Below are 16,442 nucleotides of genomic sequence, written 5' to 3'. Positions count from 1 at the left end.
AAGGATGATCTACATTTAAAAACTGAGTTAGAATAACATGGGGTGTAAATATAAAATACGACAGCTATTCCTAAAATAATCCATGTGTAGAAAATTTTATTGCAGAATAAGAGTATCTTATTTTGGTACAGTTAGGAAGCAGGTTGAACTAAATCAAAAGTCAAGAGCAAAAATTATGAAATAGAAGTGCATATACATGATGTGAGTTGTTCAGGAATTTCTGAACAGCAGTTCCAAACTAATTCCACACCTCTGTCTCACGTCTAAATGAGCTCACTCACCAGGGGCCGAGTAACACAGCTAATTTATGCAGCTGAGCAGTAGAGCACCATATTAACATCGCGGTGTTGCTTTTAGTATCAAAGCAAGCTCATTTAGAGCTCAGACATTTCTGTTTCTACACAGAACTCCATGAAGGTATATGGTTAATAGAATATGAACAAACCCAAATACAAGCATCAAAGCAGTTGAAAGCCCGATGGTCATCTCAGGTGGAAGGTAACTGTATCCATGGGTGAGGCATGGTAACTGGCTGCACTTGCGCTTCTCATCTGTTACAGGGCTAGGTCAGACAGGTACGTATAACCACCATCACTCCAAAGAAAAGCTGTTTTGCTGCTGTTTGTGGTCCACCCTACGTGAGGTTCCTGATGTCAAGCATCCTGGATCCTAACACCGGGTTTTCCTCACATGGCTTTTGCGAATCATCTTCTGTCACAATCAGCGGTCAATGGTGTGAATCCATTTTATTTTGCTTTGCAACAGATTAAGATTGCACACACACACAGTCAGTTAACTGCCTGAGAGGGATCTAAAGTGGGATAATGAATTGCTAAATTACCGTGAAGAACTCCCTAGTGCTTAATAATCCTAGCATACGTATGCTATGGATCCAAACGCTTGGCACAGGTTTGTATCACAAATGACCAATTTAAATAGCTTCTGAAGAAAAGTGTTCTAGATGATTTTTTTGAGGGGAATTTTAAATACCTGCCGGTTTCTGGTGCTATTTTTTCCTGCTCAAATCTTCCTAATTAGAAGTTAGTTGCAAAATATCAAACTTGGCGATAGAATTATTTAGAGCTTAAATTCTGGGTACTGACTAAGCAATAGTAGGATATGTTCTACTGATTTGTTTTGAATTATAAACCCATAAACCTTTCTTGCATCCATAATTTTCTGTTTAATATTCATTGTCCTGATTGTTCCATCAACACAGATACTCTACCAATTTATTTATTTTTAGAAATAATGAAGCGATGATTGCCATCTCAGGTTCTTTTCACCACTATGAGAGACTCACTGTGACACAAAGGAAGAATAAGAATATGGGGGTGCGTGGGGACGGGTGTGTTAACCAGGACCCAGAAGAACCAAACACTTTTGTGGCCAGTTCTCAGAGGTTACTGAACAGTACCCATCTCAGATTTGATTTTATGAACTTAGCCCTGTGAAGCCAAGAAGTTGTAACCCACAAACAATAGTGGAAGGAAGACAGGAAACACAAACCACATCCCATCTGAATTTTAATGTCAGTAACAGCCCTGCAGGTGAACAAAACGAGCTCTGAGAGTCCAAACGCGTCATCTCCAATCAATGCTAACGCCACTGATTTCTGCAATATCAAGTGTTAACAGACTGATCTAATTTTGCACCTGAGCTGACTGAAGTTTGGAACATCAACTCTTGTCCTGAAGTGTGAAAAAATGCTTTAATAATCCAGAGTTGGTGCTAGCAATAATTTGTTCAAGTTCAAAAGCTTGAAATTATTTGAGCCTAGCTTCTCTCTAGTTATGGAAGGTTCAAACACAGCTTCAATTCCTGTTAAAAAGTGTATTGACAGCTGCTCTCTAATAATATTTATTTTCTTTGGGAATTAACAGACTGTGGGCTTTGATGAATTGGTATTGATTAATTGCACCTCATGAAAATCGCATTCAGTATAGAATTTCTACCTGGTATTTAGTTGATAATAAATTACACCAAGGTTGCCATCAATAAATAAATATTTGTGTCATCATCCAAACTCACAACAACAAATAAGTACTCCATAGGTTACAGTGAAATAACTTTGGAGAAAAACTCACTTATAAATAGAAGTGCTGTTTCAGAAATTAACCTTTTATTAATTAAGTTTCATCATTAGCACACAAAGAGGTTTTCTGGTGAAAAAAAAATGCCTAGGCTCTAACATCATATATGTGAAAACATGCAGCAAATAGAGACTTACAATAGTCTTTATTAGGGCAGTTTCTGTTCGGCAATGATGGCGGCTCAATTCTGCTGCTGATACCACTGGCAACGTGATATTTGACCACCCTGGGATAATGGTGAGGCCCCTGTCTCATGAGAGACAGAGAACTAGAAAGCTGAAGAGGACCTTACCAAGAGTAAAGGACCTTACAGAAAAAAACTAATTTTTCTCAGATTCACAATTCATTCAAGAGATTCTTGGTAAACAGACTGCTAACTACTTGCACATATGATTCAAAAGCCTTTAACAGGCACCCAGAAATAAAGATCGAGTTCATTAAACAAAGCAAACCAAAAGTTTTGGCCAGGCAGCTTGCCTTTCTTGTGCTTTGGTGCTAGTGATGCTGTAGGACAAGCCTCTCAAATACAGTAGCTAACACAGCTTTGAAAACTCCTTTCCTCAAATCATGACCAAAAAAAGAAACAGCAAATTTAAAATGGCATTAGACAGACAGACTAGCAGTTTAGTATCCCAAAACACATAAGGAAACATTGGGTTGGGCTCACGAAGCACGCTGCATGACCTGTCGTCATATACAGCCCACCCCGCACCGTCTCCTCCGTTGTCACAGCACTTTGCAAAGGCTCAGGCGGAACAGTCCAGGCAAGGAGACCAAACACTGCTCAAATGGGAATTACAGGCAATCCACTTGCACAAAAGATGATCAACAGGTAGATGTATTTCCAAACTGCCATGTGCTGCCTAAAAACATAAAGGTCTATGTTCTTGCAAAACAAAACTGTTCAGTTGATTAGACACTAATGCTGCAATTGGAGTTTTTAGTCTAGGTATATACCCCCTCACAGACTTCCCTAGGCTCTTGCGATGTGGTATGTTCCTCTCCAAATCCCGCGTTCTCTTGCCGAAGGAGAAGACGTTTCTCACACACCTTGCAACTGAGATGACAAAAAAGCACTATGAATTTTTCTCCCTGATTGTAGATGACTGGTGCACTCTTCCAAGTACTGTCTGTCCTCTGTCATCTGAACCTATAAATCAGCCGCAGAGGTAACCCAGCAAACCTACCTGAAGGGTTTTAGTATGACAATAAATTTGTTTAGTTGCATCATTACAGAAGATTCACCAAACCAAAGTATCCCATTTCCAGCGGTGTTCTGCCTTTACAAGCAGCGTTACACTAGACACACCCATAATTGCATTGACAATAATTAGATTACTCTTCTGGCTTTTAAAATTACATGTAGTTTTCAGCAAGTGGAAAAATACTACAGACCTAGTTCTATCTGATCTGGCGTCTATGGACGTAAAAGTCAACTCAGCATTGTGACCTACCAAAAGAAAGGCCCAATTTACTCATCACAAAATAAACAGCATCATTCAGATCTAATTTTCCCACTTAGTAAACTCTCTTCCACTTATTGACATGGAATATGTATTAAAAAACAAACAAACAAACGTGGTCTGACATGCATTCAAAAGCACTGGGTGCATAAAATAATACACACACACACCCCACCCCCATATTAGTAAGTGCCTCACAAACAACATCCCTGGCCTTGCACAGCATTTTTTGAGTAGAGTTTATGCACCTGTAACTTCCTCAGCATGTCTACATCCATGATTGCATGTGCTTCAGGACTTGGCAAGCTGTAGGATCTGTAGATCTTACGGACTCCCAACCTTGTTAGCAAGGAAAACAGTTGACTATATGCAGAATTTTGGACTTGCGTGATTTTGTTTGTGCCTGGAGATGCCCCGTTGTTGCCTCTCCTGTCTCACCTAACTCATGCTCCCTTCTCCCCACTTCCTCCTTTCCAACTTTCTCCTGCTAAAGTTCTACCTTGTGCATTTGAAGTTGGTTCTGTTGGATCTCTGACATGATTGTTGATCTTCAAAGCAGATAACCCTGTCCTTCAGTGATCCTCGAGCTCATAGTTTCAGGTCAGCTATTGGCCGCAACAGCTGTCAGTCAGGTAGCTATTGGCAGCAAGTAGGAGCACTTTGGGTGTTGTGGCTTATGACAGCACAGAGAAAAGCAAAAGGCAATGCCAAGCAAAAATCCCTTTGAAGGTATCATGCATGTAAATAGTCAAAGGGTCTGGGGAAGCTGCTAGAGGGTGGCCAACTCTGCTACTGCAGTCAATCACACCAGGAAATCCAGTTGTTTCTGTCCTAAACCTAGTGCAAATCGTTGCTGTCGTTCACCTTGGACGCCTGCTCCAGAACCAAGCTGCTCTAACATTAGAAGAAGGCTTCTGACTTTAAGTGTGGCCAATTTATGCACGTTTGTTATTGTGACAACATCATCTTTCATATACAGTAGTTCTTCCACTCCAGCAGTCACACAGCTCTTCTTTCAGCCATAGGGACAGATCTATACATTGTTCCCAACAGAAGCTTCAGCCTTCTCTAGCACTTTTTAGCCTCTTCATGCGTGCGGGTGAGGGTGTATATGCACATACATATGTTTCCATAGTAACTGGTCGTTACTCTTTACAGAGCACTGCATACCATAAAGCAGAAAAATTATCGTTAGGTTTAAATATCTTCTATTTTAAAGACACACCCTTTTTTAAAAGCCACAGTAAAAATAACATGGTGACTTCCTTTTCTTTATTACACTGTGGTTAGAAAGGCATCCTCATGTGCAGAAAAAGCATTCAAGGATAAATATAAAATCCATGAAGTGTAGCGTCTTCGGTGGAAAAAAAAAATAAATCAATGTGACCTTTTTGACAGAATGTTATAGAAAGTCTTTATAACAGGTGAATATAGCCTTCATATAAGTACAAATTGGAGTTATCAAAAGTTACATTCCTGGTAGGTTAGGAGGTACTGTAAAGGGCACGTAGCTGTGGTTCTCGGGGGACAGGCAGGGAAGCACAGCGAGGCCATGCAGCCTTTCCTCAGAGCCTCTAAGATGAAAAGACCAAGACCTTTGCTTCCCTAATAAAGTTGCTGGAATGGAAATGCTGTAATTTCAAGCCACTGGGAAATCAAGGTCTAAAAAAACCCCATAAACCAAACCCTACTGCATCTGGGTCCCAGAATGTTTACTTCAGTTTTCTTTTCAAATTTCTATCTCCTCTTAATTGGTGCCCAGCTCCCCACAGAATTAAAAATCCACCAAAATCTCACTGAAAATAGCTGGTTCTAAGCCAGACTTACTAATGATTTGGAGGTTACAGATAATCACTTCATAAGATCCTATAAATGTGTGGCATCGTTACAGGCAGCAGTACAGGTCAGGGGAAGCCAGAGAACTAACAAAGCCCTCAGCTCAGAAGAGCTGCTGCTTAGGAAGGCATTCGGCAGGGGGAAGGAGGATTAGGAAGAGAGGGGGAATGAAATAGTGCAGCTGACAGCTCGCCGAATCAAGTGGACCATTTTGGGGTGTGTTGTTTCCAGTCCTTTTGTATTTATATTCACTTGTTTTTCTTCCAAGGAAGCAATCTGCTATGTAATTTGAAGATTTTGGATGCTATTTATTATTCATTAGTCCCCTTCAGTTCATCTGACCATTATAGATTTCTCCAAGTCTTCTCCATGCATTGGGCACTGACTTTATGGTAGTTCCAATTAAATAAGCATAAAAAGACACAGGATGCATCTTTCTGTAATTTTTGTTCACCTTCTCTGCTGATGATATTCCCCAGCTACCCCTACCTCAACTTAACAACTTTCTCATTATCCTTAATTGCTTCCTCTCCAAGCCAAGATGACATAACTTGTCTCCTAGTCTTTCACGCTCTTGCTTTATTGCCTCTTTCCCAATGACCAAAACATTCACTCTGTCATTGTCAAGATTTCCTTGTCTAAACACTGCCAACTCAACTCTTTGTCCCAGCAAATTTCAGGAAATCTTTGATGAAACCAAGCTATCCTACTGAGGATTTATGGTCGGGATGCTAAAGATGAGCGTTCTAAGCTGAAAGCAACATTGGCAGGAAGTTGACTGAGGTGATTTGTGATGATTGGTCCATATAGGAAATTAGCTAGTGCTAAGAACATTAAACAAATACGCATTGATATTAATTTCTAATGTCATAGCATCAACAATTGCTATTTCTTAGGTAATCTTTTCTCCCTGATTTCAGGGAGGAAACCTTGAAAGCTGAGAAGTTGCCCTTTAATTCTGTGAGCAATATGCGGCATGTGCTGTGCTTGGGGGATTAACATTCAGTCCCCAGAACCTACTTCAGGTTTCCAAAGTGAGCAACATGTGAGCTGCTTCACGTGAAGCAACGCGCTGTACTTGCCATCAAGAGAATGAGCTGCACCTACCATCTACTATAAAACACTTCTGCTCTTGAAGAAAAACCAAGCAAACATGGGAGAGAGGCAGTCTCGCCGTTCGCTCGGCAGAGCTCAGGCTGCCCTGGCGCAGTGGGACCAGCCCGGCCCTGAGCACGGATGGGGAAGCTGCTGAGATGAAGGGAAAGGGAGGAGCACACGGTGCTCTGCTACGGACCGCCCAGGGCACAGACCTGAACAGCTGAAATGCAGTGGCGTAAGAATATGATTTGTGAAAAACAAGATGTCACCGCTGTTTCCTTATCCTCTCCTCTGTTGGAAATCTTCGTTGATGGTTTTTTTCAGAGGATAACCTCCAAGTCTTTTATCTGTGTTTATTCAGCACACGGGACAAGACAACCCAGATCTCTTGGTGTCATCTTTGGATAAAAATACATCACATAATGCTTACTAATGTGTGTTTTAAACCATATGCTGTAATATTAATGAAGAAAGGAGCATCCAGATTTGATCTACTGTTGAACAACTACTCATTCAGGTTTTGATCACTCAACTCTCCACCATATGGGCAACTTCTATACTATTTTGCAATTATACACCATATTTTCTTAAATGTGAGATAAAATGAGCAAAAAGAAAATGGTCAAATAGCCAAACTGAGGAAAAGGATGTGAGCTTCAAGTTCTAAATTGAAAATAAAATAGTCTTGAAGATGAGAGATATGACCCTATTTAAATGGGAAGGACAACTATTAACAGGAGAAGGTCAAAAGAGGAGATGCCAGACTAAGTGCTGCACTTTTTATTGTCAAACCAGTTACCTCAGTCTTTTCAGTGGTTCTCACGGTTTTTAAGGAGGTGTGTAAGTATTTTTTCCTTCTTAAGTGTTGTGAATGTGTCACAGCTTAAGAACTCCTAATCAATTTGAAACCTTTCTTCAACCATTGTACTAGGACCTCATACTTACACTTTCCAGCTCTTTTCAGCGAAAACCCTAGATATTCCACCTCTTCAGATTTATTTTTTTTTAAACAAATCTAACAAAGACAGTTTGGCTCAGACTGGTATTAGCTGGATGGTATCATTAAGGGATTAAGGCTCTGTGCGCCATCCTCCCTCGCCAAAATAATGGTTCATTTAAAATAATTTATAAATACAGAAGTTTACGTAAACATAGATATAAATTCTATATAAACATTTTATGTAGTTCAGAACTTATTTTCATACATTTATAACTGCTGTTTAGAGTAAAACGTAACCACAAAAATGGTCCGGAGATATTTTCCTATTCAATCAAAGTATAGGACAGCGCAGTATTTTGGTCTCTCCCAGCCCAAATTAGCTGATCCAACTCTGCAACTAAGGACGCTTTTCAGAGAATCTCCATTGCATCCAATTTGCTAAAAAGGACTTGTGCCCTTTTTACAACAGCCTAGAGGAATGCCCAGGCACTACAATGTCATCTGTCTTAAGGTAAATGAAGACCCTTCCTTACTAAAACTCCCTCCACTGTCAGAAGTTACAAGTGTCTGGAGGCACTTGACCTCTGAACAGCAGCTTAGATGCTTGCAATAGCATCCTGAAATCTGCCAAGGCAACTGCATTTTAAATGAACAAACACAGACTTCGAAATAAAGTACATTTCAGGAATGCTTGGCTAATGAAACTACATGCTACCCAAACTGATGCTGCTCCTGAAGTCCTGACAGCTTTCTGGAATAAGTGCCCAAGCTCTGGCTGGTTCCCAAAAGACAAAGGCCCTTGTACCTGGGCAGTACTCACGGTTTAGTTATGGCTGTTGCCTTCAGGGAAGCTTTGGTTTGTGCTGTCAGCAAAGAAGGGTCAAATGTTTAAACGTGTTATGCAGTCACAGGACTTGCCATCTTCACACAAGACATACGTACAACGCCACGTCCCCAAAAGGCATGGGTCATGTCTAGATTCACTGTATCTGGCTTTGCCACTTCTACAGCCTAACAGACTCCAAAAACACAATTATGGGTTTTTTCCTCTATCATTAAAAATCTCATGTGTTCTAAGCGTGACCTACCTCTATTATTGCTATTTGGAAGGAAATAAATATACCAAGTCTATTTGTCTATATACCTACTCAAATGTAGAAATCCTATAATCTTGTTCCTGAAACGGTGCCTCTCTTCAATAAAAGCATCACGGCTTAATTATTACAACAACATCACGAAGCTTTTTTTTTTTTTTTAACATCTAAACATGCCATATACCCTTTCATTATTCTCGGTGAACACGAGAGAAGAAAAGAGCATGCAAGGCAAAACCATGAGTGTTTGCAACAGTTAATACTGTCAGTTCAATGTCCAAAGAAGAGTCGCAGAGTGCCCTAATAACCATTTCTCCTAAGCGCTGTACAAAACGGGAGCTATCCAAGTGGGGAAATTAAAGGCCCTGAAGAAAACCTACTGACCAACCTGGATGCCAGCAGTTCTGCATTACAGAACTCTAAATTCTGATGTTGGCATGGTGTGAGGTCAAATCTGTATTTTGACACAACTTATTTATTTACTGTGTTGCATATTTCTATGATAGATTTCCACAAAACGTTATAGGATCAAACTATTAAAAAATTATCATAGGTATCACTTCAGCAGTAAGATATTGCATATCAGCTCTGTTCTAGTTTGTAAGGAAGTTCATAAATGCACACAAAGTTTAAAAGAAAAAAAAGAGTTGGTTTTCGCTTTAATTTTTATGACGGCACCACTCCATTCCTTGCATTCAGTGGTGTTATAGGGGGGTGGCTGCTAGATTGAATGCGAAGATGACAATAACGTTATAACTTCCAAGGCATCTCTAACATCTTGTCACTAGCTGCTTATAGTATTGTGTAGGAGCATCTATTGGCTTTATACATCACCAAAAAAAAGAACAAAGGTATTCCTTAACCCAGCAATCGTTCAGATTGTGTAGGGATGTCCTTGTCAGATAACAGGCAGAACACAGGAATCTCAATGGGCCCCACATTTAAGAGACCTATCTGTAAGAAAGCACAGGCAGATAAAAGGCAGGCATCCTCCTGTGCCGATCCAGGTGCGGAGACAAAAACTGGAAGGGTCAAAACTTCCAGGAGAACACTTTGCCAACAGCATTCAAGTGACAACAGGGGAGTTGCTTCCCCAGTAACAGGGCTGCAGAAAGTCCACAGGCTGAGCTGCCAAGCTCCAGCTGTCCCAAGAGAGGGGAAGGCAACAGCAGTACTTGACCTGAGCTGTCCTGGCAGGAACCTGGGCCAGTTTCTGCCTCTGCAGGCTACGAGTTGTTTGGCTCAGTGGCACACTGCCGCTGTGCTCGTGTGGCTTCGGGCCTTCCCGAGGCACCAACGGCAGTGAGCATGGTGCAAAGGGCATGTGGGTCCGGTCACCAATTTCCCTTACCTTGCCAAGCATAAGGGCACATTAAATTGTAATGGGGGAGGGACGGTATAAATCCTAGGAAGATTAAAGTGACATTTGGTCATTAGGATTTAGACATTTAGACTTTAGAACAGTGAGGTTTGGGATAATTTCTCCTCAGTCACTCATCTCAAGTTAGGTGCAGTGCTTTACCATTTGACATAGGGTCTCCCAAGGAACTGAGAGTTATGGCAGCTTCTGAGAGCCCTGGTAATACATGCAGCAAGCAGCACGGAATGTCTGCTGAATGTCTTCTGCTGAAGTTAAGGAAATATTAATATTTGTCCAGTGCTGACTCTTCCTACAAGGAAGCTACAGATTTTGCCCTTCCTTTGGCTCAAAAACTATCCCCAGTGAGCATATTCCCTAGGAAATTGCTGCAAATTTTTGCTCAAATACAGACTGCTCATCACTTCTATTTCAATGCTTTATCTCTGGGTTGGACAAGATAAGTAATTTTACATCAGAAAAGATACGCAGGAGAAGCAGATAGTGGAAGGAAAATACTACTTAGCCCTTCTAAGAAGGAATCCAAGTACATACAGTACAATGGAGAATTATTTTGTAGATCAGTCTGCTTGAGGAGATCATTAAAATTACCTCCGTAGTTCTTTGATCGCTGCTCTTACTTGAATTTCAGAGGAGCAAGTTTGACAGAGTTTATTGCAATTCTCTACTCCTAACTGGTAGCTGCTGCAGTTTGGTTTGCTGCTATCGCATTGCCTCCTTCCTGACCCTCCCCAAACCACAAACTCCTCCTTTTGAACAACTACAATACCCAGCAAAGGTAAAGCACATTTATAATTCAGGATTGCTTAAGAGCAAGTTGGCATGAGATTGCTCAGTGACAACACGCTTCAGTATCAGGCCTTTGTTGTACCTCATACTCTCATTTCAGTGCTGTCATTGCGTTCTCCTCAGCTGAGCTGACCAACACTAAACAGAGTTCAAAGCGAGATCGTGGTGTGCATTTTAATATTCCGTGAGCACGTCCCCCTCTCCTATACGCACTACAGTTTCTTTGTAGGGCAGTAAGCAAGAGTTTCAATTGATCTGCTCGCACTTGTACCTCTCTGGGTCTCCTGCTATATTATTTTTTTAAAAAAATTAAAATCCAAACAAGCTTGTATACTGCCTGCAAGTTGAAACAATTCTTGCATTTATTCCATTGAATTTCATCAACAGCTGGGTGTGGGGTGGGGGGGCAGTTTGTCAACAACATTATGTTTCCTTTTCATTCCCCTTATTTCTCCTTTAGTGTCTTGATGAAACGATAACAATTGCGCACACTGTGAAAGCAGTCTCAGCAGAGGAATGTGACACAAGAAGATGCTCACGCAGAGCTTTATGGCTGCTGTGGTCCTCTCGGGGTCTCTGCCTCAGGATGCAAAAACCCCTAGTAAAGGTAGGGGCCAAGAGGGCTGAAAGCCACTAGCTCTGCTGCTAGCTAAACTCTGATAAGGAGATAAGTTGATGGGACCAAAGAGAGCAGCAGTTTTAACCCTAGAATACCAGCTCCACCATCAGTAATGCTTGAAGGAGGTGGTGACTTGTGGGGACCATGAATGGGAGGGGAAGGAGTTTTGAATTATGAGTTAAACCGGGACCTGGAGCAGCTAGATTTGCAGTATCTGGGAGCTGCTACCAACCTGCTCCTTTTCCAAAAGCAGGCAGACCCCAGCTCTGCTGGTAGAGGCTCCGAAGGCTGCACCTTCAGCCTGTCTGCCACAGGAACAGCTGACGTGCCCTGCTTTGTTTTCTTTCCTTACTGCTGACACCCTGGTTCCTGCCGAGGACACCCACCCAGAGGTACATGGGGTGCCCCAGGAGCACCGTGACATGTAGCTCCAGAAAAACCCAGGCTCTGCTCTAAGGCAGCAAGACCCACTGGGCTGTAATAACTTCTAAGTTTTATCTCCCAAAAATGTTTAATCTGATGAATTGCTCTGGGTATCTGCAGTGAATAGCAAGTAGTAGGAGTGACAGCATTAGGGAGGACTTCCATACCAATACAAGAGATAGCACTTACTCATCTTAAAGCCATGGTCTGAAGGAGATACTTTTAAAAAAACTGCTGTTACTAATCAGATAATACATTGGCAGATACACCAGAGTGCTCAGAGAGGCACAGGTGTTGCATGAAAGGTAGGTTCACTTCCAGTAGCTTTCCTAGTTACAAGAGCAGTTGAATCATGTATCTTATTACATAGAAACCACCTTGGGTTTTTAGTGCTGCCGTAGGTGGAAGGGGGAAAAAAGTTGTAGCCAGATGGTTAAGTTTAAATCCAAGTAAAACAATGGATTTAAAAATTTATGTACACTGTGTAGCCCAATTCTTGTAGCAATAAAATTTAATATTCGCTTCAAATCTGCTAGTCAATGCCCTTAACCTCCAGCACTATTTCTCTGGGAGTTCCTAGCAGTTTGGCTTAACATTTAGAAGGACCTCGGTAGTAACCTGTCTCTTGTTGTTAATTTCTAAGTGGCTGTTTACATCAAGCTGTCAGTGCCCTTCTGAACAATTAAATCCCACTCCAGGGGGACTGTGGAGCAGTTCATGGTGATTCTGCAAAGTATCGAGGTGCCCAGCTCAAGTTCTCCAACCCAACCAGTGCTATCCTCCACAGTAGTATTTTAAAGGCACACAGACACACAGGTATTTCAGCCTATTTCACAGCAGCATTTTAAGACGTGAAACACATTTTACTGGAAGGACTAGTGAATGGTGAAGTGCCAGAAGGTTGAGAGACCTGGGTACGTGAGCACAAGCCCGCCGGAGTCGATGTTCTGCAGGCTCTAACGGCTCACACAAGTCAATCTCCGGCAAGGCTTTAGTCACGTTTAAAGGAGCGCTTCCCAAGGTGGCACTGTTCATACACGAGGCCTCCCCAGCACTTAGACCAGAGAGACAGGAATGCTGGGGGCAGAATAGATATTAAGCCATTTGGGTCCAGACCTGCCAAAGCGCTAAGCTGCAATTACCCCCAGCAGCGTAAGCAAAGCCTTGCCTGCTGCTCAAGGCCTCGGCAGCTGTGCAATCCCACCATCAGCAGCAGCGTGGCAAAACCCCCAGAGAAAAGGAGCAGCCCTCCTAGTGCCAGCCTGGTTGAGAAGATGGATGCCCCTGTCCCCTCTGTCTGGGGAAGCTGCTCTGCGGCAGTCCCCGGTCAGCAGCACGCAGAGCTCCCTGGGCTGTTGCAAGGGACCCTTTTTCAGGGAAAATCCCTGGCACCCCCAGAAGGTGTTTGCTCTCCACCTCATGTAATGGACCAAACCAGCTTTGTTTTAAAGGCCAAGTGCCCCTCTATAATAAATTCCCATCCAGAAGACAAGCTCCTTTTCCCAAGTGCCTCGTTCATAGCGAGCAGCAGCACAGCAGCAGACAGAAGCCATTAGAGAGCTATTATATTTAACTGCTGGGCAATCACTGATTGCACACAGGAAAAGCTCTAATACCAAAAAAGTTCCTACCAACAGCTGTTGGAAGGAAATGTCACCGTCATAGTGTCTAGACATTGTCAGGCTGCCCTAAATCAGATCGCGAGTGCCGGTCAGCACTACGAAGGCTTATCAAAGTGGCTAAAATGGTGGCTTGCCATTAAAGAGGCCTCAGCTCCCATTGCTCTCACCACAGCGGCGTTTGAGTTGCACGTTGTTTGGGGATTGCCACCAGAAAGGCAGTTTGAAAAACTCAAGAGCAGAACAGGTAGCAGACTTCTTACTCTGGCCTCGTCAAGATAAATCAAAAGTCTGAGGATTTGCCTCATTCTAGCCCTTGTGAAACAAGGGCCTCCTGTGCAAGGGATCTGCAACTGCAAGGGATCCTTGCAGAAGGGAACTGCTGCCATCGCCGCACCTCCAAGCTGGTTACCATCCTTCCTCCCCGTTGGCCCCAAAGCCTACTGAGGTGTGCGCTGCTTGTTACAGCAGCTTCAATAAAAGACAGCCATTTAAAAGGTTTCCTGAGCTGGTAACTGCACAGACAACCCCTTTTCTGTGCCGCTGTGCCACCAACGGTGCCACCAGCAGAAGCAATGCCAGCAGTGACTCCCTCGGGGCCGCAAGCAAAGCACGGTGCGGCTGATGCGATGCTGGTGCCGTGCTGCGTGGCTCATCAGCAGCCGGTGGCTGGCGAGACCAGCCATCTGCACACAGCGAGGCAGCGACTGGAAATTTGTAATAGCTACCTGCAGGGATGGATTTTCCTCCAGGGAGTTTGTCTTGTAGTCTGTTTCACAAGACTTTCCTACAGTAGCTAGCAAACATATTAAAAGATTTCAGACAACTGTGGGGAATTAATAGGTACCAGAATTGGCCGAGTCTTTGGTGATTACAGCTACTCCCGCTCCCAAACTAAAGCATAAAGATGCTGGTGCTCAGAAAGTACACCTACGAGTCAGCCCGGAGCCACACAGAGACCTTTCACAAAGTTTGGAATTTCAACAGGAGGTGTGGACCCACTTGCTGCTTAATTCATTTTTCAACCACCATAACGATGCAAAACTGCACCTCAGTACAGACCAAAAGTCATATTGGGTTGTTCCTGTGCACAGTGTGTCTTTTTATAAAATATAGCACTTGAGAACCATCCTGTTGTGCTCAGTGGACTACATAAACATGGAGCCAAAGGAGAACAGTGATACCTGCCAGAGCAGCTGCTAACTCCAGCACAGTGACTGCAGAAGGGCTTGCTTGTATGCAAGATGCGACTTCATAAATTACTAAATGAGCAGCATTCCTGTAAGGTTCTGCTGTTCTTTCCTCTCACTTTCAGCTTATGTGCCTTACTGCCCTGTAATGCGACTCCTCAACAGATGGATCAATAGATGAGATTCTACAGTGTTTTGACTTGGTTCCAGTCAGCAACTGGCAGCATCGCCTTATTCCCCACACAGGAATTAGTCTGCAAAATTTACCTGTGCATATATTATCCATACTGAGGTGAATCAGTGTTTAACTTTTAAAAGAAAAGCCATACAAGAATGAAAGAAAAAAAAAGAAGAGGCTGTATGTTGTCTGTCAATAGTTTACAAATCCCCTCCCACAATCACTTAACTGTTTTGCAACAGGTCTCAAAAAACCAGGAGTGCACTGAAAAAACAGGTAGACCCTCCAGTCAGGAAGTAGCTGAGAAGGGGGTTGTTTATCCATCCCTCACCCTCCCTCTCCCACCAACATCAACTGAGCCAAATAAAGGGCGCAGGTCCCCAGTTCTTCCTTTCACACAGAGCACAACATCGTTCCCTTGCATCCCTGCCTGCTGTAAACTGGCAGAGCAGACAGTAGCTCCACCACTCTGTTTTCACCACTTGGCACACTGTATTCATGCCACAGCTCATCTTCAGCGGAGGTGGCTGAACAGTGATGAAAAGTTATGCCCTGCCTCTGCTAGTGGTAGACAGGGTTTTGCAGATATCAAGATACGCCCGCAGACTAAAAGATATTTTAAAATAAAATAAAGCAGTGTACTCACAGAGGTGAAGAGCAGCCTGAAGGGAAGAGACTGAACTACCGCAGGAAGATGAAGTAGAACAGCCCACACAAGTGGGTCCACACCTCTGAGATGTTGTGCGGTACTAGCAACCTCCTTGGCTTGGGAGACTTCAATATTCAGCATCTTTTCACTACACCTGTACAGAAAGAAAAAAACCCACTGTCAAGCTGTAAACTCTTCAAACCCTTTTTGTTGCCAGATGTGCTTTTAAAAGGTAGGAGAAGGGAAACAAGGGGAACAAGCTCTTTCCCACCAGATATGCACAGGCTGTGCAGTGTGACAGAAGCAAATTATTTATTTATTAAATGCTGAGCATCTTTACTACAGAGCAAGTTCTCCATCCTGGATAAGAGATTGCCATTTGCATCGTGAAGTATGAGAGTGCTTTTGTCCTCCAAATCTCAGCAAGGCCTTGCCTTTGCTCTGGCAAGTCCTGAAAAGGCAGAAGGAAGCACGTCCCTGAACAACAGCTATGTTCTGGGCATTTGCTGAATGGTGACCAAGCTACTGTTCTCTGTGGGAGAATAATTCTCCTGGTTAAGTAATAGTCATCTGTCTGCTGCTGCTTACCCGAGCCCCCAGGTTGCTTCCTTTCGGATATAGAAGATACTTTCTGCTTCAGCCTGTGCCAAACTGAGCATGAGGAGCAGTTGCGTGCAGCCTTTCCTAATATCCCAACAATGCTTGGCTTTTCTTTTAAAACTCCAGGCAGAGTCTATGCAGCCTCATACACTATGCTAGCAAACACGCAGCTCAGCGTGGCTCGGGAAGGTTGCGCTGACAGCACTGGAGTTTGCAGGTTGGGGCTGGGTCCCTCTAGAGCAGGCTGGTCTCATTCACTCCCCCTTACACGTTGCCCAAGTCATGAGCAAACACCATGCAGTGGTCCTGAAACATAAATACTATTTTACAGCATGTTTCCACACACACAGAGACACATCTGAAACAACGTGTCACGCCCCACCAGAGCTGTATTTCATAACCTGAGGCTGGTAGCCTGTGTGGCATGTTCTGGGCCAGGGCTTAGGGGCAATGGATTATTTTAGGGTACAAAG

At 43.1% G+C, this 16,442-nt stretch overlaps 1 long non-coding RNA gene across 1 annotated transcript in view; it reads right to left on the bottom strand.

Annotated features, from left to right (window-relative positions):
* The window catches only part of LOC129205974 (uncharacterized), a 68,986-nt gene extending 53,506 nt beyond the window's left edge, over positions 1-15,480 (bottom strand). The window contains exon 1 of the long non-coding RNA XR_008576939.1: positions 15,367-15,480. This is a non-coding gene — a long non-coding RNA (uncharacterized LOC129205974). The remainder of the gene's footprint in view (positions 1-15,366) is intronic.
* Positions 15,481-16,442: the final 962 nt, after the last annotated feature.

The sequence above is a fragment of the Grus americana genome, chromosome 4, assembly GCF_028858705.1.
Source record: "Grus americana isolate bGruAme1 chromosome 4, bGruAme1.mat, whole genome shotgun sequence".
Classification (NCBI taxonomy): Eukaryota; Metazoa; Chordata; class Aves; order Gruiformes; family Gruidae; genus Grus; species Grus americana.
The sequence above is the reverse complement of the archived record's forward strand: the minus strand, read 5'-3'. Positions and strand labels throughout refer to the sequence as shown.